Here is a 24,751-nt window from a genome sequence, read left to right on the forward strand (position 1 = left end):
AAGTGTGCCCAAGGGCTCTTGGCTTACTTCCTGAGGAGAAGCAGCAGCTGGAGTGAGATTGAGGTGCCCCACCCTCTCTCACGTAGCCACTGATGGATGCCACCAATGGCTCCAGCGATGGAGTGCAGCTCCTGTAGCAGTGCAGGACTGATGTTTTGGACAAAGGTCTCCATGGCAGCCGCCATCCTACCAGTTGGCCTTGGTGCATTGGTATGCTAGTGCTATCACCTTGGGCTGAACACGGACGGACTCCTCCCTTGTGCCTTGCATTCTAAGGAGTGCAGCTGACACCCTTTCCTGATGTTCCTGTGATTGTCGCTGCAGCTCCAGCAACTGAATGAGGATCAAGTCTTGAGGATTGTCATCTGACTCGGACACAGCAGATCCTGGGTTCCAACACTCCTCGGAGTGCCGGTGACCTCGGATGCCCGTGGTTCTGCCTGCTGGGGACCAGATTTTGCGCTCTGCTCACCAGCTCATGACCTCGAGACTACTCTAAAACTAAGTCCCACCGAGGTCTGTGTCTCTGTGCTGGTGGAGGGTGTGGGTGAGTGCTGTGACAGGTCTTCTATGGTGCTTTTCTCTGGTTCCTCATCCGAGGTGTCATCGGGGCTGGAGCTGAGGGCCTGGCTTGTGGCCCTGGGCACTTCCCAGAGGTACCTATGAAATAAAGGAGAGATAATTAGTGCATGGCAGGCAACTCTAAAACGGGACAATACACTGACAGTATTTTTGTCTGAGGGATGAGCTGGTGCAGGATCCTTACTTGGGTGTGCGCCACTCACACACCATTGCCACAGGCACGGTTCAGGTCCTTTCCAGCCAGCTCGATGGCTTGATTCTCATAGGGACTGAGAACCTTGTTTCAGCCACTCCATCCCCGGTCTGAGGCTTCTCCCTCCGATTGTGTGCGAGCTTGTCCTACATAAAGGCAGATAGAGAGTGTGAGATGATAAGGACGCTTGCCATGTGTTGGTGGTGATTTCTTTTTTATTCATTCATGGGATGTGGGTGCCACTGGCTGGACCCATCCCTAATTGCCCTTGCTCAGAGGGCATTTGAGAGTCAACCACATTGCTGTGGGTCTGGAGGCACATGTAGGCCAGACCAGGTAAGGACAACAGATTTCCTTCCCTAAACGGCATTAGTGAATCCAATGGTTTTTTATAACAACCGGCAATGGTTTCATGGTCATCATCGGACTTTTAATTCCAGATTTTTATTGAATTCAAACTCCACCATCTGCTGTGGTGGGATTCGAACCCAGGTTCCCAGTGACATCCAGTCATCCAATGACAATATCACGACACCGCCAGCTCCCCATGGATGGCTGAGGATGCGATCTCCAGAGGAGATGAGCCCAGATGGAGGTGTGAGGGTGTGTGCGAAAGAGTGAGTGGTGATGTCCCTTGAGTTGGCAGCATGTGAGATGCCAGTGAATGTGTAATGGGCTTGTGAGTGTGTGAGTAATGAAATGATTGACTCACCCTGGCGGCATGGATCAGATCATTTATCCTCTTTCTGCATTGGATGGTTATCCTCTTCTGTGCTGCAGTGGCACCGCTGCCACCGCCTCCCAAGCCAGAGTGGTGAGGTTGGTGAACCTCTTCCGGACTTCACAGGGTAGAGGATATCATGGTGGCCTCCTCTCTGTGCAACAGGCATTCCAGGGAGGCATCACTGAAGGTGGGTGCAGCTGCCCCCTTCCTTTTTTGGGCCATCTCTCTCACCTGTGGCAGCCTTGGGCTGTAGACATTGAAAAAGCTGTGCACGGGTGCCATTTAAGTATGGAACCTGGAATGAGGAAGAGGTGAGCTCATGGCGGGGCGGGCGAACTAGGCGCCATCTACCTGTGATCTGGTGTGCTTCCCGTGCATGCATAATTAATGAGGCTGGAAGCGGACTATATGGTGCAAAAACCCACCATTGTGGCTGGCCGGCAAACGCTGATTTTCATGCCTGCCATCACACTTAGTGAATGGAGGTGAAAATTCTGCCCCCTGCCTTTCTCCTCAGGGGTTTCGATCTCCGCGGTTGAAGAACTTGCCTTGGAATTTTCTTCAAACATTGCTCCCACTCAGACGACTTTAACAAAGATCCACCTCCAGGGTTTCAATCTCGCCTTCTGAGATTCCTTTCCTTTCGATCTCCGAGGATGCTTGCTTTACCTTCCAAGCACACTTTAGGATCTTTAGCCGTACCAAGCAGAACACCACTGCTCCAAAAGTGTACCTTTGCTCTTCTGGCCTGCAGCACGGAGTCACCAAACTTTGCTCCCCTCTAGGATTCTCTGGACTTTTCTCCAGCCCACTTTGTTTCAAGTCTGCTCCCTGCAGCTTTCTTTAGCTGAAAGCCTATTGTTCTGCCGTTTTCTCTCAACTCTACATGACAGGATCTGTTTCTGACCTCTGTCCTTGTCCCTTACCTGGGACTCCCTTCTGGGTTTGGGACCTTCTCCCCGTCTCCTTCTTCGTGTCCTGCTCCCTGGGACACCTTCTTTCTAATGGTGCTCTGGTTTCAGGTCAACTAACAAGCTTTTCACGCTGTCTCGCTTCACTACTTCTTTTTCCTTCTGTGCAGGCGTGCAGGGCTGGTCCTCAGCCTGAAGATGTGAAGGACACCAACTGCAGTATGTGCAGCCATCCTCCAGCTGGTGCATATACAGAAGTCCCGAAGCCTGTTGGGAACTGTAGTTCCCCAACTGCGACTACAGAACAAGGTAAGCATTTGTGTTTCCTAACAATAGGCAGCTATGTTAAGGTGGAAGCATAGGCTGAGTTGCCATGTGTTGGTGAGGGAGGGACAGCGGTAATATGAGCTCATGATGGTTCTACTGGTACAGGGATAGATACTAAATAATAAATGATCTGCAGTGTTATATGACATGTCAAAAACTAATTCCATGGGATGGAAAATTGGCAGAGGTGTGTAACAGGCAGCCAGTCTGATATTGTCCCATTTACACAATAAGTTAAATTTACCCCATGCATATATGAACATTGAAAAAGACAAATAGCATAAGGCTTCAGAACTGACAAAGTTCACATACCAATATATTAAACAGAATAACTTATTGCATGATTAAACTTCAGTTTTTTATTCATGAGTTATGAATTTTTTACATTTATGGGAGAACTATCTCAACTCGCCAACCCTAGTGAGATCTCTCGACCTGAAAGTACAGAGATTCATTCTACTGTTACACCAGCTTTCCATCCGCAACACTGATGTCTCACATTAGGGAATATAAAAATTTGCTTTCAAATGGAGATTGGTACAGTACAGCAACATCAAAGTGCCTCAAATGTTTCACATATGGATACAGATAAAGAAATTACATCAAGTGATGGAGAAAAGGCTAGAGGGGTGATTTCAAGATTGTTCAAAGATGGTTTGGGAAACCTTTTAAAAGGAGAGAGAAGGGGAGAAGTGAAAATGTTTATTGGGAGAGTTCCAGAGAGTAGGTTTCATGATCAATGGTGGGGCAAGAGAGGGAAAACACAAATAAGGCCAGCCAAATGGCTAAAAGATACAGGGGCAGAAAAAAAGGCTAGTTGCAGAGATAAAGTGGGTGCTATAAAACCATGTTTTATATTGAAAATTACTTTACTTACAGAGTGGGCTGAAACCACTGGATAAATTTAAAAAGATTGAACAATAGCATTTTACGTGACTTAAACACCAGCTCCTAAGATGGTCAGACATTTACATAGCTGTACCCTACAAATTACTTAGCCACCAGAAAGGAGCCGGTGCGTCCAGAAGTAGCCCACCAAAGACAATGGTTCCTGAACCATTCACAAAACATCCAGACATGTGAATTCAGCTGGGTGTGGACCAAGCCGTTAGACTCAATCACTTTGGACCATGGATCCCAGCTGAGAAATGTAGTATAAAGGTCTGGCACATATAGGGTTAATGTGGGACTCAGTATACTACTGCCCACACAGTGATGTAAGAAGGCACATGACCCAGATGTGGGATCAATGTGGTGTTGAACAGAGATGTGAAAAGACCTAGAGATGGAGATAGTCCACCCTTTATCATGTATATAGTTACAAGTAGTTAATAAAGACTTGCTGTTAACCTACTGAAGATTATGATGACTTCTTTAAGAGACATCGTTCTGTAGCCAACACTCTCCCGATGTGGCAGCAGCTCAGGATTAAAAACCCTCATCCTCAATAAAATGCTAAAAGACTAAGATGAAGCAAACGCTTCAATGTAAATTTTGACCTGAGAGAAGCTTCCCACAGAAGCTGAAGATGCTGAGAAAATTCACCAGAAAATGCACTAGAGAAAATAGCCTGGAAGCAGAAGGCAGAGATTTTTAACTGCAGCAGAAGTCTCCATTGAATTTCCCTTGGAAGTTCAGTTTCAGAACTCAGAGTCCACAGAGCCTGAAAGAGTGAGCTAAATCTTTTGAAATTCAAGGCTGCATCTAGTCTTGAGAACCTCTCCACTAATCTAGTGTCAGAAGTACAGTTTGAATGAAACCATTTGGCTAAATTGGGTTTGGCTAAAACCCAATCTCCGACTTAATGCCTCAACAAGTGGCCCCTGAGCTCATAAAAGAAAATAATAACTAAATCTCTTGGGAACAGTGCGACTTTCCAACTTGCAAAACAACAAGCTTATGTTTAAATTTAGACACATCATTATTCGGAAAGGCAAACCGCTGAACAGAAGTTAGCAGACGGCCAACCCAGGCAGCCATTGTTAAAAATTTTCCTTCAGGAAACATGCCATTGCCATTTTGTGGAACCTGCCAAAACAGACAATGCAGGAAATCCTTTGTATTGCAGTCAACAGCAACACCATCTTGAAAGCCGGTAAGTTCTTTAACATGGATCACAATTCAACTCTTCCAATTCAATTTGGACTAATCCAAGGCCCAGACCTGTTAGAAAATTGGGGTCTTCGGAGGAAAGGATTTTTAAGATAGAGTGTTGCTTCTGGTTTAAATAAAAATTCAGAACAAGAGTAAGTGAACATGCTTCTTTACTCTATTAGGCTAATTGCAGATGACATCATGGCAAGACAAGGTATTAATGACTCATCCATCAAATTTGAAGAGGTTTTAAAATCTTTTGACATTTATTTCAATTTTCAAACCAACAAAATGTTGGAGAGAGCTAAATTCAACAAGAAAATCTCCTTTTCTATTCCCTTTTTTTATCCCTTTATCCTTTTTCCCTAACCACCACACCTCCCCCCACCCCACACCCAAAAGGGCCGTCTGTCACTTTTCTATGTTATTCTTCCACATAGTTCTACCCTCGTTCTGCTATTCACATATTCTGCTTTCTTACCTTTATGCCACTATCAGCATGCTCCTTAGCCCTTACCACTACCATTCACACTCTCTTTGTCTAGTGTCCATGACATCTTTGTCAATCTCTCCTTAGCCCCCACCTGTTGCTCACCTTCTATCCAGCTTCACCTGCTCTGCCCCCCCTTAAACAGTATAAATTTCATCACATTTCTACTTCTCTTCTGCCCTGAAGAAGAGCCATATGGGCTCGAAACGTTAACTCTGTTTCTCTCTCCGCAGACGCTATCAGACCTGCTGAGTTTTTCCAGCATTTCCACCGTGTTTTTATATAAGAGAATCCAGCTGCCTGGAAAACCTATTAATTCCTTCATGAATTATCTCTACAGGATGGCAGAGGGGTGTGAATGTGGAGATTTAAAATCTGAACACATCCGTGACAGAATCATGATGGGTATCATAGATGATTCATTCTCTGACTTCCTACAACCTAGAGATGACCTATCACTAGACAAGGCCATCCAGATAGACTGCCTGAACTACATGAGCAACACAGGACAATCTTAAGGGGAGAGAATAAAATGAGGAACAGAAGCCAACCCTCAATCCAGCATATCAGATCACAAAGACACAGGGACAATCCTAGACAGGAGAAACAGAGCTATTCAGTGCCAGTGCTATTCTCAGGAGACATCAGTGTCCTGCAAGTTCAGCCCAGTGCTTCCACTGCAGCAGAATGGGACACTATGGCAAACTGTACAAATCAAAACCCCAGAAATGCACAGGAAGCATAAAAGTAACCCATGAGGTTGAGACCGAAAACCTAGAAGACATACAGCCATGCTTCTTGGGTGTGGTTCTTCATTTTGGAATGCTGACATCCGTGTTAATGGTCATCTAACAAATTTTAAATTAGATTCAGGTACCAGCATAACAGTCTTGTCAGGTGAGGAACCATGGCTCACAGATCTCCGGTTTTGAACAATGGACACTCCACTTTATGGGACAGGAAGAATCCGAATTCCGTCATTGGCATGATCCTGGAACCACTGAGGTATGACACCAAACAGGTCTTTGAGCTGATGTACATCATCCATAACCAGCCTTTCTCTCCTTTTTCTCTCCAGGGCAGGGATGCCTGCGCAGTCTTGGATCTCCTTCAGATGGCAGAGGATGTCAAGATTACCACTGTCGTTAGCAAACAGAACTACATGGTCCCAAGTACTCAAACACTAAAGAGTATTCAGACTTGGACTTCAGCTCTGAACTCCCTTCTCTCTTTGTGGAGCAGGTTGGTCCATTCTCATTGCAGGTCCCAGGAAAACCTCCAGCGGTCAGACCAGTCTACCATCCATGACATAATTATGACGCCTCCAACGGATGTGGTACAACAGAGTGATCAGCAATCCAAGAAGCCTCTACTTCCAACTACGATGATGGTTACAGCTGGCTCAACATATCAGCCACTGTGTACATACTACAGTTATCAGTCAGCATGCCACAACCACAAAAGATGCTAGAACCTGGTAGCAGTCTCTCACCATCAACAACAACAGATAGAGGTGAGAATACCACTAAACCTTCTTCTTGTCCAGGAATGCTCTTCTTCAGCCTCAGAAGCCATGAAGGTGGCCAACATGGAGAAAGAAGAAGAGAAAGAAGCGCCGAGGAGACGAAAACAACGTTCATCCACCCTGCAAGAAATGATTTACAATAGCAGCAATTAATGATCAACGCAACTGCTGAACTGACCAACTGTGGTTCAACATGAAGCAATGGAAGAAAAGGATAAAAGCACTCCCAAATGCCAGCCCAACTCCAAGCCAACAGCAAGAACCAGAACCAACAGAGCCTACCACTCTTCCGATGGAATGGCAATTGAGATATGGAAGGGTTATAAGGCCTCCAGACTACCTGAACCTGTAAATTCAAAGACATGAAGTTGGGAGATGGGATAGTGATAATTGTAGTTGTGATTATGTAGTAAGAGCAATAATGTGGTAACAGCAATATAAATGCATGAGACTGATAACAATGTAAGACATGAAGTAAACTAGTGTAACTTCATATACATTGGATAAAAACTTGGGGGAGGTGTAGTATAAGGGTCTGGCACATACATGGTTAATGTGGGACTGAGTATATTACCGCCGACAAAGTGATGTGAGAAGGCATATGACCCAGACATAGGTCAGTATGGTGTTGAGCAGAGACATGAAAAGATCTAGACATGAAGAGAGCTCCTTGCCTGTATCCTTTACCATATATGTATATAGTTGCAAGTAGTTAATAAAAACTTGCTGTTAGCCGACTGAAGATTATGAAGACTTCTTTAAGAGACAGCCAGTGTAATTTTCTGTGCCCACTGATATCGGGTGTGTTCGGTGGCGTCAGCAGATAACATGGTGAGAAGGCCAAAAATTGGTTTCACGACGTCGTGAAACCAGTTTGCGATCATCTGTTCAGCCCATTGATGGCAGGCCGCATTTTCTGCCATCGCACATCGGGGACCTCATTGTAATTCATCAGTAATCATTGTAAGGCTAGCCTGCCAAACACATCCATCCCTGCTGGATTGTCCGCCCACGTCGGTGTGATTGTATACCGACGTGTTTCACAACAGCATTTAAAAGGCATGTACTTGAGGGGAACTCGGAGGTGAGTGCACAGTGACATTGCGGAGTGCTTGCCAGGGATGCCTGTTGGACTTCAAGGTTGAGGCACGTTGCTGGGGTTGGGGGGCGGTGGCGGGGGGTGGGTAAAGGCTGCCTTGTGGATGAGGTGACTTTGGCCGGGGTCACAGGCTGCCCTGCGGTTGAGGTGACTTTGGATTGGGGTGGGGGGGGAGGGGGAGAGTGGCGCAAAGATTATCCTGCGGTTGAAGGTAGCACACAAGCATGTGCGGGGTGGCGGGGGGTGGGCAAGAGAAGAGGCCACGCAATAGGGGCACCTTGTATAAAGTGACCATTCCTCTGCAGCTGAGACAGTTCAGGCACAGCTACATTCACATGATTGGAGTTGGGCCTCTAGCTTATCTGCCCACTTAAGCAACGCAGAGGCATCTAAGTGCCACCAAGTGCTCAAGTGCTTTTCACCCCTTGGACAAAGGCTGCCAACTAATAAGCATCTTAGTGGACTGCAGAAAAGTTGGGTGACTGGGCATGTTGTACAATCTCCTTGCTAAAGCTGGCCATGGAGCAGTCACTTATAGAGGTGCCCACAACCCCTTGCAATGTCACCATTCCGGTGTCTTTATTGAGGTTTGGACCAGTCTCCCATATGGTTCAAGCTAACAGTGCAGTCTTGCAGTGTGGGTTAGGAGAATGCCTGCGCCTGAGCTGAGAGCACAGCATGCAGTCCAGTGGGCAAAGCTGCTGCCAATCGGTCAGGTGGAGTGGGGCGGAGGAATGTGGGGTTTCGGGCAGCCATGCAGCGCACTAATCTCTGGCCATCCAAGTGGTGGCCAGCACTCTCTGGGATGCATTAAGGGGCCTTCAGGCTTAAGCAGGAGAGGTTCTTAGCTAACCCACATGTCTCTCTCTCTTTCACCCTGCAGGAGGGTTGCATCAGGATCATGGAACCTGGTGAACTAGCTGTATGCCTCATGGCGTACAGAGAGTGAAGACGACAGGGAAGAGAGTGACTGAGGTGCCTGGCAGCACAGAGGGAGGAGCAGAGGGAGGAAGAGGGTGCGGCTGGGGCTCCCGCACATGTCGCCGAAGAACCACAGTGATCCGTCACTGGTTGGCGCCTAAGTAGACCCAGGTTCTATAGACGCCACCTTTCATTCCTGCAGGTGACCGAGAACCAGTGTGGATGAAGACTGCGCATTTCCAGGGAACTGTTTGGTGACATCTGCCAGCTACTGCAGGATTTGGTGCTACGTGGACATGGAGGGCATCCACTGCCAGTGTCTTTAACAGTGGCATTCAATTTATACGCCAGTAGCTCCTTTTGGGGCTCCATAGGTGACCTCTGTGGGATATCACAAGCCTCCACATACAAATGCATCTATGAGGTCATGGATGCCATCTTTGTGAGGGCACATAACTATGTGCATTTCACCTGGGAAGGACAGCCAGGATGCAAAAACGATTGGATTTGCCCAGATCTCAGGTTTCCAACAGGTGCAGGGTGCCATCGACTGCACTCACGTGGCGCTCAGATCTCTGTCGCAACAAGCGGTCAACTATGTTAATTGCAAGGGATCCCATTCACTGAATGTGCAGCTGGTGTGTGACCATGAAAAATGCATCCTGCAGGTCTGCGCATGGTTTCCAGGGAGTGTCCATGACTCCTGTGTTCTCAGTCGGCCACAGACCCCTGATGTTTTTCAGGATCCACAGAGGCTGCAGGGTCAGCTCCGTGGGGACAAGGGCTACCTGCAGATGACATGGCTGATGACACCAATGCAGCAGCCTCAGACTGCAGCAGATCATGCAGCAACTTGCAACTTGGTGAAGTAGACCATTGGGATGCTGAAAATGAGTTTCCAGTGCCTGGGCCGGTCTGGTGGAGCCCTGTAATATAGTCCACAGGGGGTGTCATGCTGCGCCTTTTACAACCCAGTGCTGCAACGGGAAGACAAGCTGGCTGGGAAGAAAATGCAGGAGCTGGAGGTCTCCTCTAATGAGAAGGACATCGATGGTCATGAGGGTGAGGAGGTCCTCAAAGGTGATGAGGACAGCGATGAGGCCCTCACACTGGCCAGATGAGGCAGGTGTGCTCAAGGGCCCCTCATAGCTGCTAGATTTGTGGAGAATGATGACAACATGCAGTCAGGAGACCATAAGATCCTCACATTGCACCTATGAACGTTTGACTCTAGTCTGGCTTATGGCAGCACATGTACCATCTGTGATAATGCTCCTGCCGTGCAGATGCAGTGGAGGCCCTAACAGTCGCTCGACTGCAGGAGGATGATGACAACATGCAGTGAGGACACTCCATAGATCTTTACATTGCCTCTGAGGATGTCTGACTCAGACATCTCAGACATGCCTGGCCGAGTGCAGATCGCTTGCACATTGTGATCAGGACCATATCACAGAGACACAGCTATGAAATTTTTAAAGCACCTGATCATTTGTCCGCCTTCAGCACCTGACCCCTTCAGGAGTACAGCGTCACTGATCACAGATGCTGAAGAGATGGGGACCAGCCCCACCTTAAAGATGCTGAGAGCACACAGAGAGAATGACGGAACTCTGTGGCGCCTGCCCATAACATTCTGGCAGCAATGACAAGCACCATCGAAGTGGAGGCATCAGAAATATGTCCAGGGACTGAGAAACCGGACCATCACTTTGGTCTGAAGGCTGCACAAAGCACAGGGAAGAGGCCCTGAACTGAGGCACCTGCCTTTATCTGTGCAGAAAGGTTTCACATATGAGTGACACAAACACTGCTCATCAGAAAAAGGAGCCATAGGCAGGAAGATATTCCTCGGAGTTCATGGACAACAGTGAACATTAGCACCCGTGCCCAGGCTGTGCAACTACATCTTCTTAACCATCCTAAACCTGCTGTTATGGCTTGGTGCTCTACAGCCATCCACATGAGAGGTGAAGGCGGCCTGCTGACTGCTAAGCCCTGTCTGTAATGATCTTGGTGGGCGTCCTCTGGAGGGCTGGGACTTGGAGGACCCAGGCCTGCTTTTGGGGTCCTGCTGTGTGGTACACATGCTGATTCTCCTTTATATGTGTTCCCAAGGGCCCCTGGCTGACTCCTTGAGGAGAAGGGGTAGCTGGAGTGAGATTGGGCTGCCCCGCACCCCTCTTGCATAGTTGGAGGCCAACTATGGCATCAGCGATGGAGTTCAGCCCACATAGCAGTGCAGGAGCAACATCCTGGACCAAGGTCTCCATGGTGGCTACCATCCTACCAGCGTTGACTTCAGTGTGTTGGAATGCCGGTACTATCACCTCAGCCTGAAGGCAGATGAACTCCTCCATCATGCCTTGCAATCTGAGGAGTGCAATGGACATCCCTTCCTGTTGTTCCCTGACTTGCCCTTGCAGCTCTAGCAACTGTGACATGACCGAGTCCAGAGGCTCGTCATCTGACTTGGGCTCAGCAAATTCCTGGCATCCAGCAATCCTCTGAGTGGCGGAAACCTGGGAAGTCCCTTCCGCCACCTGCTGTGGATCAGAAAGCCTGATGCACTCATCAGATTGTGATCCCAAGTCCACTGTAAAGCGAGGGCCCACTGAGGTGTGTGTCCCTGCGTTGGTGAAGGGTGTGGGTGAGCACTGTGACAGGAGGGTACCTTCAGCTTCCTCTTCAGAGGTTTCTTCAGCGCTTCATTGGAGGCCCTGGGTCATGGACTCCCTCGGCTATTCCAGATGTTCCTGAGAAAGCAAGGGGAGATAATTAGTGCATGGCAGTGGCCTGTGAAACAGGGCACATCACTCACAGCATGGTTGTCTAATGGATGTTGCACTGCTGGATCCTCACTTGGTAGAGCACCGCCGACCTCACTGTCAGCACAGGATTGGCCCAGATAGTCGCCGGCCAGCTGGATGGCTCTGTTTTCAAACTCTGTGAGGACCTTGATTTCAGGCTTTTCTCCACCAGTCTACGATCTCCCCCTCTTGTTGTCTGCCAGCTGATCCTGCATGAATAGGGGTGAAGAGAGTGTAAGCAGGGTGCCTGCCAGGCCAGATGATAAGTATGCCAGGCATGTGTGGTTGGTAAGTGGCCTCATAGATGGGATGAGAACAATGAAGGTGTGTGTGAGAGAGTGAATGCTGATGCCCCTTGAACCGGCAGTGAGTGAGATCCCTGTGGATGTGCGATAGGTTTGTGAGTGCGTGAGTTGAGAGTGATGAGAAGAGTGACTTACCCTAGCAGAACAGAAGAGATCATTCAACCTCTTGCGGCACTGGATGGCAGTCCTCTTTTGCACGGCATTGGCGCTGACCACTGCTGCCACCACCTCCCAAGCCAAATTAATGATGTTGCTGCCCATCCTGCGGTCAAAGTGGGGGTAGGGGATATCACAGCGAGGCCCCACTGCTTCCAAAAGGCACTCGAGGGACGCGTCATTGAATCTGGGGGCTGCAGTCATTTTGCCTTTCAGGGCCATGTCTTCCGTTCAGCAGTCCTGGGCTGGAAGCACTGAGAAGTGTGTGCGCAGTTGCACTTTAAATAGGGTGTCTGGTGTGATGAAGCAGCAAGATGATGGTGTGGCAGACGAATGAGAGCCCACCCACCACTGAAACGGCGTGTTCCCCGGGAATGCATAATTAATGCTGCGGGTTTGGGACGATACAGTGTGAAGAGCCGCCATTGTGGCTGACGGGTAAAACATTGTTTTACCTGCCCGCTGCTGCGCTTAGTGCAAATCTGGGATGATTCTGCCTAGTGTTCTGTAACTAACACCCTCCCAACAAGAAGGGGTGTGCACCAGCCATAATCTAATAATTTTTAAACAGTGGACCTGGAATCAGATTGCTATGTCCATGGTTGAGTAACTAGCTAGTTTGTGAGAGTTGGTCATGTGATGAGCAAGCTAACCCACTTTGTGTTTTCGGAAGCTCCTTCCAAGGACAGTCAGAGTGAAACCAGGAGGACTCCGAGTTGGCAGTCTCTCCCGCCAGCCATCTAGCGAGCTTGCGCCCTGCTTGTTTTTTGACCAGCCACATGCGGCAGGCAGCACCTTAAACATCAATCCAGGATCTGCTCACTCCAGAAGAAAAGACAGAAATCATCTGTCAACATTTTAAAATTGTCTCAATGCAGAATCCAGAAAAACACAGTCTGAAACCATCTAAGTCATCCATCTACAGGATCCACATATAACTGACCTTCATTGGACTCTGAAGCAATTTAACCTATCCTCCCAATCTGTAACATGTGCATTTGTGCATGTGTGTGCATGTTTGTGCATGTGTGTGTGTGAACTCTTGAATGCATTGTCAGAGTTGGAGCATTTTTATTATTTTATTTGGATGTTAAAAACTTACAAGAAAACCTGTCTAACAGACACAACAATTAAACAGTCAAACACTCAGTGAATTGGTAAGCGAATTCTTAAAAAAAAGCTGCTGTGGTCAGCTGAGAGGTGGAAAGAAAGGGGAGCCACCCTACCACATCTCACCTGCCTGTAATACACATGGATATACTTGGGCCCAAGTCTTCTGGTCTTCAATTCATTGGAGACTGGACATACGACTGAAGATCCACGTCAGAACCATGTGGAAACCCTGAAGTGTGGACCTCCATGGGAATTATCTGGGAAATTTCAACTTCCAATGGGCAATTCCCCTGCTCCCCAGGATCCTTTACAAATGTCTCTAACTCTGAGTTACGTTCAGACCCAGGGAAAGTTAGACAGATTAAAACCAAGTCTTACACCGGGGTAGCTCCAGGACTGACCCCTTAATTACTCACACTGACATCCCCGACTCCCTCTCAACCCCTCCAACTACCCCTCACCTCTAATCACCTCCCCAGCAACCCAACTACCCTCCAACCATCCAACTACCTCCCTGACACCCCAACCAACCCCTGACCACCCAGCTACCTGTTGACCTGGCCTGACTACCTCCTCAACCATCCTGTTATCCACTCAACCCAACCCAACTAACCCCTGACCCGACCCGACTAGCCCCTATCCACTCGACTAAACCCCGCCTGACCCGACTACTCCACCAACCCAACTACCCTCAACCTCAACCACCTTACCATATCCCAACTCGTCTACTCCCCCGACCAGACCCAACTACCCTCCTGGCCCAAACCGACCCCACTACCTACCGGACCAGACTACCACCCAACTACCACCCCAGACACGGCTACCACTGATTCCACCTACCGCCTCACCCACTTACCATCTCATTCACCTACCACCTCACCCATCTACCACTTCAGCTGCCACCCTACCCATCTACCCAACTCACCCATCTGCCATCTCACCGACCTGCAATCTCATCCACTACCACCTCACTCACCTGCCACTCACCCATCCGCTACCTCACCAACCTTATCCGCCTACGACCCTAACCACTTACCATCTCATTCACCTACCACCTCACCCATCTACCACTTCAGCTGCCGCCCTACCTGCCTATCCAATTCACCCATTTGCCATCTCACCGACCTGCAATCTCACCCACTACCACCTGACTCGCCTGCCACTCACCCACCTGCTACCTCACCAACCCTATCCGCCTACAGCTCTAACCACTTACCATCTCACCCACCTACCACCTCACCCAACTGCTATCTCACCGACTGACCACCTCCCCCAACCAGCTATTCACTCATTCATCCACTCATTCATATATTCACTAACATTTAAACAGGATCTTTAAATATACCATATGCCAGCTAGTGCCGTAAAAAGAGGGTGTGTCCTGTCTTACCCCTGACTCTACTCCGCTTTAACAGAGATTCCTCAGCGACGCTGTGCTGTGAATTTCTGGGAAAGCTGAGTTTGGAAGACCCCTGTAGAAATGTGCGGCAGCATCAAGTCAGGTAATTTTTGAGTGCAGCGATAATCTGATGTTCATTGCTGTTGCTCGGAAGATCCTGGCGCGGGGAGATGACAACAAATTTATTATGTTGATCAGGATCAGGAAGTCAACGTAAACCAGCTTAAAGATGGTAGTTGGGTGGAATTTTGTGCAGGACAAGATAAGGATTAAGATATCGTCTACACAAGGTGGGAATCCAGAAAGAAGGCAGTAGAATAATCAGCTTTAAAGGTAACAAAACGCAGCTAAGGGTGGAACTTGAGACTCAGGCAGGCAATGCTGTGCACGTGAAAATAGGAATTCTTGGTGATGGATATGATATGAGGCTTTAGTTCAGCCCAGAACTGATCATGATGGCAAGGTTTTACACAGTCAGGTGCAGCCTGAGAGAGGGCCTGGGGGAATGGGAATGGAGTCAATGGCAAGGGACTGGCATTGGTGACTGAAAACAATGGCTTTGGTTTTCCTGATATTAAGCCTGTAATGCTGTGCCTGTAATGACTGGGCCTGTAATGGTAAATTACTTACACATGACAATATTTTGAAGGATATAGATATAATTAGGTGGAATAAAATATAATTAGGTGGAATGTGGATAATTAGGCGGAATGTAGATAATTAGGTAGAATTCTGATATAATCAGGACATTACATTTTAGGAATAAAGATCCCCTTAATACAAATGAATTGTCACTCTTTTCAAGAGCAGAGAAGACTTAAAGTTTTTGGTGAGACATCTCTGGTACCTGATTTAAAACATATGACCATTAGTAAAATCCACCTATGGTATTGGAATGTTTTTAAAAAGCTCTTTGAACATAAGGGCCTAGGACATAGTATTGTGAGAAAAACAAAATATTCAGGTTCTGTCTATTTTATAATCCTGATAACATAGCTTTTAGCAAAAGGATTGTTAAAAGGGTATTAAAAGACAGTAACATCTCTTTGTGATATAAAATATATCCAGTTTGTATGTGACCTGGTGATTTTAATGGTGTAAGCTTGAGAAAAGAATTGGTTCCAAGATGGTACAAGATAGAACCAGGTATCACTGATGTCTTGTAAATCCATTGTCAATTCACATAAAGATGATCAATCACAGAAATGGAACATTACACATCACCTTTAAGAAAAAAAAGCAGATGGTATGGGAAGGTAGCCTCTGGTTGAACCAGGAAAAAAAATCTATGTAGCCTCTGGTTGACTTGGTTGAAAATAAGACTGAACTGACCGTTCTTTCTAAAGTTTAAAAACCTTTTAAGAATAAGATACAATTCTAATTTTAAGAAACAAATAAACAGAAGTTATAGTAATTGTTACTGTAAGACATGACAAACATTTTTGACCGGAAAAGAGCTCACAACTTAATGATAAGAGAATTCTCATCAATTAAATAATTTAGAATTTTATTAATAATCGTGAATGATTTAGCCTTATAAAGATAATGAAAAGGGGATGAACCTAAACAGATGTAACACCCACCCAGCAAAAGATTAACTCATCAGGTTAGAAACAGTATAAAAGTAAGAACTTCACCATTGCAAATTCAGAAGTATTTGAATCCTCACCAGTGCTTCTTGTAAACATGCCAAATGCATACTCAGATACTTCTACTCTTAATTGAGGAGAGAAATATTGCTAAGCAGGCGGCGTACTACTCAGGGAATTTAAGGTAACACTTTATTTTAGATTTTGATGAACATTCTAAGATATTTTGCTGTAACATTGTAGAGATTAAACTTTTGGATTTTATATTAGAAATTCCATCTTTTAAATAATCTTTAATGTTGCAATATGCTTAGCCACTTGAAGTGTATTGCAAGTCCGGTTCTTTAATAAATTTTAAAATAACTCAGTAAATGTATTCTCTCAAGTAGTATTCTGTAGACAACTCCAAGAACCCCTCTCTGTATACTCCTAAATGGGAGATACATTATTGAAGAGGGACTCCAGACCCGCGTAATTTCCGGAATATTTATAACCTAGCTGATGCTTATTAAGGACATCTATCTGGGAGAAGGTGATTCCTTTGCTGATTCCTTGCCTTACGGGAGAGATGGTTCGGTTCTTTAGACCCAAACAAGTGTCCATGAGATCTGACTAGCTTAACCTTGAGTGAGAGCAATTATCAGAGAAATGCTCCCAATCAAGAGTAGCCTCACAAGGGGTCATGTTATAAAACATCTTCAATTTAAGTGGCTTGGACAAGTCCAATATCCAGATACTTGCTACTAACTCTCACGCAAATGGTTTTTTGTGCATTAAGTATGGGCAACATCACTGGCACCAATAGATCTCTGATTTGCAGGCTGAAGGCACAGAACAGCCCGTTGATGTCTTTAAAAGCATGCAATAGGATTGTTTGTCATTCATGATGTGAAATATTAACATTGAATTTTCTCAGAGTGGAATCTGGTTACATTAAAGAAATGAAAAGATTTCTCTGAGGATTGGTGAGTAATAGCAGTTCTTTCATAGACGTGAAAGTTTCATAATCAATGAATTGCAGTGTTTCACGTAAATTAAAGACCATCTGGAACTTAACTGTACAGGTAGTTATACCATTTATATTAGGGGCAAGTGATTTCTGGCAGTATTTTGTTCGCAATGAACACTTCATGCTGCTGCTGACCATTTTATGCAAGTGAATTGTGGATGTTCACATGTGGATTCTTTGTTTGTTTTGGCAGTCAAATTGCAATTAAATGTCCAATCGCATCTACAGAGTAAACACAGCATCCGGAGTTCTAGACTGACATACAGAACAAATTTTCATCTAAATGCATTTCACGAAATGTTGGCCAGGAGGATGGAAACACCAAGTGTTGAATTAAAGTATGATCCCAGATGAGGTAGCTTTTTTTATTAAAGACAGATTTTCATATGACATCTCAAGGAGATTTGGTATGCCTTTGATAAAGTGGAATAAAAGTATAATTTTTGTACCCTCCACTGACTTAGTTCTGGTCCAGCAATCACCAGCTGGATCTTTCATATATATGAAACCGCAGGCTAAATCTTTCTCTGATAATTTTCTCTGTGAAATTTTCACTAATTACTTGCGCCCAAGTGAAACTTCCATCAGCTGTTGATATAGCTGAGACTTTAAATGGCAAATAGGACAGAACATTTTACATTTATTTTACAAGATTAGTTAATAGTATACTCATGATCACCCTGTATCTCTGCCCAAAGGCAGATCCTTGGCTCATAGTTATCTCCATGGGTGAAATTTTATGCCGGCAGGATCTTATGGCCCAGCCAAAGCCAATAGAGTTTTGAACGGCTCGCTCCATTTTACAGCTCCATCCCCGCTGCGTCAGAGCCATCAAATTCTGCCCCATGTCTCTTTGTCCTGTGCCAGTCTTTTCATTTCCAATACCTTCATCCAATTTTCAAGCCAGCATTGATATTTGCTTCCTTCCTCTTCCTCTTTTTTCCTCCACAAAATCTCTTTCTAGTCCATTTCCTCTTAAGATATGCCCTGCCCAGTTTCTCAGCCATCTCCTAGTTATGTTCAGAAAATTTCTTTGTTCATTCACTCTCCTCAGCACGTCATCATTTGTTACTTTTTCTGTCCAGTGATTCCTTCCCATTCTCCTCCAAACCCACATTTCAAAGCTATTTAGCAAGTTACCTCCTTCCATAAGGTCCATGCCTCACATCCATACAAAACAATACTCCAAATCAAGTTGCTTTGTGAGTAGCCTCTTCAGCTTTCTGGTTAACAACTGTCTCTTCTCACAAAATACAGTGGTTCCTATTGCTATCCATTTTCTTAATTCTTGGCTGCATCTTCCATCTGCAGATATTATGCTTCTTACTACTCGAATTCTTGCACCTGTTCTAGTTCTCTTCCTTCTATGAATATAGAATATTCTGTAGAATATGAATATATGACTATTTCTTGATGATTTTGAGATATGCATCACTTTGAGTTTGCTGATGCTCACTTTCATTTCAAAATTCATGCCTGCTGTTACTGGTCCATCCACTTGTTCTTATAATCCTTCTTCTGGTGTTAAGGTTGAGGAGCGACTGAGAAAATCAGTTAGATAGTCATCTGCATATCTAACTGATGTTATCATTTGCTCCTCAATCTTAACACCAATTCCTCTGCAGAGTTATTGAAGAGGACTGGTGATAAACAACACCTTTTCAAAGTCCTCTTCCACTTACACATGGTTCCGACTCCCCATTGGCTACTCTCACTGTTGCTGTTTGATTTCTTATGAGTCACCTATCTTTCCGGTCTACTCCAATTTCTTTCAGCACTGTCAAGAGCTTAATCCAGTCAACCTGATAAGTGCTTTTTCAAAATCTACAAAACAAATATATAATTCCTGTTCAACTTATAAATTGCATTCACTCATAAATCTTATAATGCTGATTGCTTCTCTCATCCCACTTCCTCCCTGGAATCCAAACTGGGCATCCCTGATATAGTTCTGTACTGCCCACTCTGTTAGATTTCTGAACACAACCTTCAATGCATGGAGAGACTAAATGTACAAAATTCAGAACCGCGCCAGGATACCACAGACAGTTGGGTTTTGGACGATTTGCTGACTCAGGATTTCCTCTCCATACTTTTCTCACTGTGTCTCTGATAGGCACTTGCTTTCAAAGGAGGCCACACCATTTGTAATTTGATTGCATCAGATACAGCGATCCTGGATGAGCTTCTCGCAGGAGTTCCCCCAGCATTGAAGAACAAATTGAAGAGGAGAATGGAAAGAGCTATGTGATTGTTTTGGCAGATTGGTACGGTATTATTGGAGAAGGAAGAGGTAAAAAAAGAAGGACCATACGGACTTGGAAAAAGAAATGAATGAGGCCAAAAAACTCGTAGGTTTGTGCAGAAGAACAGGACTCAGAACAAATATTTGACTTAGACTCATTAAAGAAGGTGATACGCACAGAAATGTTTGATGATACAGGAATATTTGAACTGGACAATATAATTGTGAGAAGATATAGGAATAGTGTTAAAAACTCAAGCTCAACCGAGAGCTGACGCAGAATCAGATCATAATCTTGTGAAAATGGAAACTTAATTCCCACTGGAAAAAATCCAAGGTGGAAGACACAGAAAATGGAGGAACTGAGAGAGGCTGAAAGAAGTAAATGAAGAATTTGTAAATGAAGTAAACAACGTACTAGCTAGAAAAGGTGCGGATACCACCAATACGAATGACCAATAGAAACAGACGAAAGAACCTGTCCAGGAAGGAGGGACAAATAGCATACGGTTTTTAAGAGGAAAAAGATGAAAAAATTATGAGTCATGACTGCAATATTGCAAAAGATGGAAGAATGGAGAAAACAGAAGAATATCAATGCTGAAGTAAGGAAACTGAGATACAGACACTTAAATAATGAGTTAAAAAGAGAACAGAATAGGCACAAGAACAATGGTTAAAAGAGCAGTGTGATATTCTTGGAGAATTTGCTTTTGTATGCAAATACAAAGGAGATTAATAGCACTAAGCAAAAAGGACTGAAAACAACAGCAATAGAGTATAACAAAGGTGTTTTAGTTACAAACCCTGATAAAATAGGAAAAAGATAGAAGGAGCTTATTGATGAACTATACGAAGAAAGTGAAATACCTGAAATGATTAAGCCAGAAGAAGAGAGCAATGTTGACATTGATTTCATTGGACCAGAAATACTAGGGAGTGAGATAATTGCAGCAATAAATGAGATAAAAACGGGAAAAGCAGCTGGAATAAATGAAATACCTACAGAGTTGATTAAAAACATGGGAAAGAACGTAACATCAATGCTTACTAAGCCTTTGTCTTCTTTCTTAGGGTGATCATTAACGTCTGCATGAAGTCCTCTGCCCATTCTCCTGATATTGTACAGCTTAGTAAACTTCAATGTCAACATTACTCTCTTCTTCTAGTTTAATCATTTCAGGTCTTTCACTTTCTTTGTGCAGTTCATCAATATGCTCCTTCCATCTTTTTCCTATTTTATCAGGGTTTGTTAATAAAACACCTTTGTTATACTCTATTGCTGCTGTTTTCAGTCCTTTATACTTAGTGCTACTAATCTCTTTTGTATTTGCATATAAAAGGTCCAATTCTCCAAGAATGTCACACTGCTCATTTAACCAATGTTCTTGTGCCTATTCTATTTCTCTTTTTAACTCATTATTCAAGTGTTTGTATCTCAGTTTCCTTACTTCAGCATTGATATTCTTCTGTTTTCTCCATTCTTCCATCTTTTGCAATATTGCAGTCATGACTCATAATTTTTTCATCTTTTTCCTCTTAAAAACCGTATGCTATTTGTCCCTCCTTCCTGGACAGGTTCTTTCATCTGTTTCTATTGGTCATTCGTGTTGGTGGTATCCGTGCTTTTTCTAGCTAGTACGTTGTTTACTTCATTTACAAATTCGTCATTTACTTCTTTCAGCCTCTGTCAGTTCAACCGTTTTCTGTGTCTTCCACCTTGAATTTTTTCCAGTGGGAATTAAGTTTCCATTTTCACAAGATTATGATCTGATTCTGCGTCAGCTCTCGGTTGAGCTTGAGTTTTTAACACTATTCCTATATCTTCTCACAATTATATTGTCCAGTTGAAATATTCCTGTATCATCAAACATTTCTGTGCGTATCATCTTCTTTAATGAGTCTAAATCAAATATTTGTTCTGAGTCCTGTTCTTCTGCACAAACCTATCGGTTTTGGCCTCATTCGTTTCTTTGTCCAAGTCCGTATGGTCCTTCTTTTTTTACCTCTTCCTTCCCCAATAATACCGTACCAATCTGCCAAAACAATCACATAGCTCTTTCCATTCTCCTCTTCAATTTGTTCTTCAATGCTGGGGGAACTCCTGCGAGAAGCTCATCCAGGATCGCTGTACCTGATGCAATCAAATTACAAATGGTGTGGCCTCCTTGAAAGCAAGTGCCTATCAGAGACACAGTGAGAAAAGTATGGAGAGGAAACCCTGAGTCAGCAAATCGTCCAAAACCCAACTGTCTGCAGTATCTTGTCGTATTTGCAGCTGGACCTTCCAGGCGTAAATTAGCCATGGCAGTCACCTACTAATGCATCAGAACCCTACCAAATAACCCAGATGAACATATCATCTTTGCTTCGAAGGATAAATAAGAGTCATCTCATCAACCTCCTTATCCAGATATATACTTGACTGATGGTAATGTCCACATGGTTGCCCCTTTAATTTCACTAGCATCAGTTCATCTGACTTGCATTTCACTTCACTCTTACAGTTAACAGCTTCCTTGTCTAGCTCTACTGCTACTCTCTGTTCCTTTTCTACTCCTCCTGGGTATGTCATTCCCATTTCATCACTTATGAATTTGCCTTCCCCTGTCCACCATCCCTTACATAACCCTAGGATGTTTAATTTCTCCTTTTCAATTCCTTGCCTTATGTTCTCTAGCTTTCCTTTCCTGTTCATTGTTCGCACATCCCACGTTCCTGTCCGTTTGATTCTGACCAGCTTGTATATCTGAGGATTGTGATAAATGGAGACCTGGGAGGCCTTACTCCCTCCCTTGCTGAGCATGACAGTATCTGCCCTTTGACAGGAGCCCCAATCTATGCTGTTGGTGTTTATTTGAACTGATGCCACCCTGAGCCATTTTCTTTTGAGCTGTTTTCAGTGGTGGTTCACCATTATCTTCCACTGTTGTGCCAGCTTAGTCACTGACAACTCGACCATTGTGACTGGTAGTACTGGGCGTACTTAGCATGCTACTTGGTACAAACTTCATCAACAAAGTTTGCTGTGTTTAACTGCTGAAACCTCATATTAATGTGCAACACCAAAAAAATTTAAGCGTTTGTATTGATGAAAATTGAACATGGAAGAATGAAAACTATTTCTGGATCAGCTTCTCTTTTATCAGTGGATTGTTAGATTTTGTTTCCACTGTTACAACTAGACAATAAATACTGTAGTCTTCTTTTTGTCTCCCTATGAGTTCCTGGTCATGAATACTAATGTAGTCATGTTCTCTTTGCTCACAACATGTTATCCCCAATGGAGGCTACTGTGATCTATCAGAATGGTGTCCAACTGATGATTATGAGCATTAAATTAGCTTGCACACTGGTGACATTTTAGCTTCCATAAATAATGCCACCAGCTCAATTTTACACTTATGGGGCTTGGTAGAATCCTGCTGAAAATGATTAAAAATTGAAACCAAATTGAACCAAATCAAAATCCAAACTGATTTTGAATTGATTGCATGTATTCTGTTGCTTGTAGTGTTGTTCTCTACTCAGTGAGCAGCAAAACAAACTGAAATGTTTTGGAATTATAAAAATATATTTGAAAGGCATACAGAGCTCTTCTGCACTATTGTTTAATGACAATGACAGCGGAGGTGAGTGTTTAAAACTGGTGGAAGACCAAAAGATAAGCAGAAACACCACTGTTTTTATATTTATTCTTCCATGCTACTCTGTTTTCAACTGAAAAATAAAAGAGCAAAATTAGCAAAGCATTTTTTTGAAAAAGTGCTATGGCTTGTGAAAGCTCATCGATGAATTTTCAGAGAAAGGGGTACTGACTATCGAATGGGGGAATGTAGATCATCCAGGTTGGAGTTAGCTCACTGCCTGAGCTGGAGATCATTCAATGTAGGAGCAGCTCTTCCTCAGTGGTTAGCCAGTTAAGTGCTGGCAATTTGGTGGGAGGGCTGCCGGGCAGTGACTTTATCAGAGACCCTTGCTCCAATTTTATCTGGCTGGCAGATACCAGGTGTTGAGCAGTTAAAATAAGGCCAGTCACTTAGCTGCTCTGATCCCACTGCTTACCTGCAGTGTCCTGAACATAACCTTTCCACAGGCAGCTGGGTGAGACATCCTTCAGATACGGCCTTCCTTAAATATGCAAATCAAAGCCAATGATGTCAGCAGGACCTGATCTGCAATCTAAGACAATGGCCAGGGCAGGGGAGCAGTGACAGCTCCTCTGCCAGATTACACCTGCAGAGAGCTGGATCATGGGTCAGAAAAGCCTTAGTTAGGTAATAGTGCTCCTCCTGACTTCATCAGGAAGTTTTGGACCTCCCTTGTCCCTGCTCCTCCCCTCACCTCCCAACTGCGCATAGAGCTTCCACTCAGATTGCAACCAAAGACCCTTGTCCGCTCAAATAACAACCGGAAACAATTCCCACAGGTTTCAGGCTGCAGCCTCCTGCACTTAGATTCCTGCTCCCACCCACTGACTAATGGATCTGCTCAGGTTTGGGTGGGTCTCAGGGATATTTATATAAATGAGGCTCTGCTGTTAAGAACAGTCAGGTCTCCCCATTCTTAGACTCTCCAGTAACACCACCTGCTTTTGTGGCTCATATACATTGTTTATGTGTTCCCCTTTAAAATTGGGGCCTCTGTAGCCATTTCCTAATCGGGCCTCATAGGCAGTTTACTGACTACCCAACGTTTGAATCAATTGAGCAATGCTAAGTCTACAGGTAGCATGAACCACAATAAAATACTAATGTACTGCTCAGCTATCATTTTATTCTCCCACAAAGGAAATTGAAAATTTAAAACCTTGGATGATTACCTAAATTGTTACAAATACAAAGAAGACCAGAACTAACTGAGCAATTATAATTCTCAAAGCAAACTACACCAGCAGATGCATACAATTTGTAAAATTTGCATGATAAAAGTTGATTTCATAGTGTTGGGAGGAGCTACAGTTGCAGGAGAGTTGGGACTGAAGTGAAAGTTGCCATAGTCACAGAGAACCATTAGGAAGCTGCTTGCTCATTAGAGAGAGATGCCTGGTGGTGAGTTTAACCTGAGGGGCAAGGCTGAGAAGGCTGGGCCTTCATAGCTGACCTCAGCCGGTACAGGAATTGGACCCGTGCTGTTGGTATCACTCCACATCACAAACCAGCCGTCCAGCCAACTGAGCTAAGCGACCCTCTAGTTTCAGCTGCTAGTCTGCAAGCACAGTCTGCACATGGGGATTGCAACTGGGTGCGCTCATCACTA

Source organism: Cetorhinus maximus, chromosome 4 (genome assembly GCF_964194155.1).
Source record: "Cetorhinus maximus chromosome 4, sCetMax3.hap1.1, whole genome shotgun sequence".
Taxonomy (NCBI): domain Eukaryota; kingdom Metazoa; phylum Chordata; class Chondrichthyes; order Lamniformes; family Cetorhinidae; genus Cetorhinus; species Cetorhinus maximus.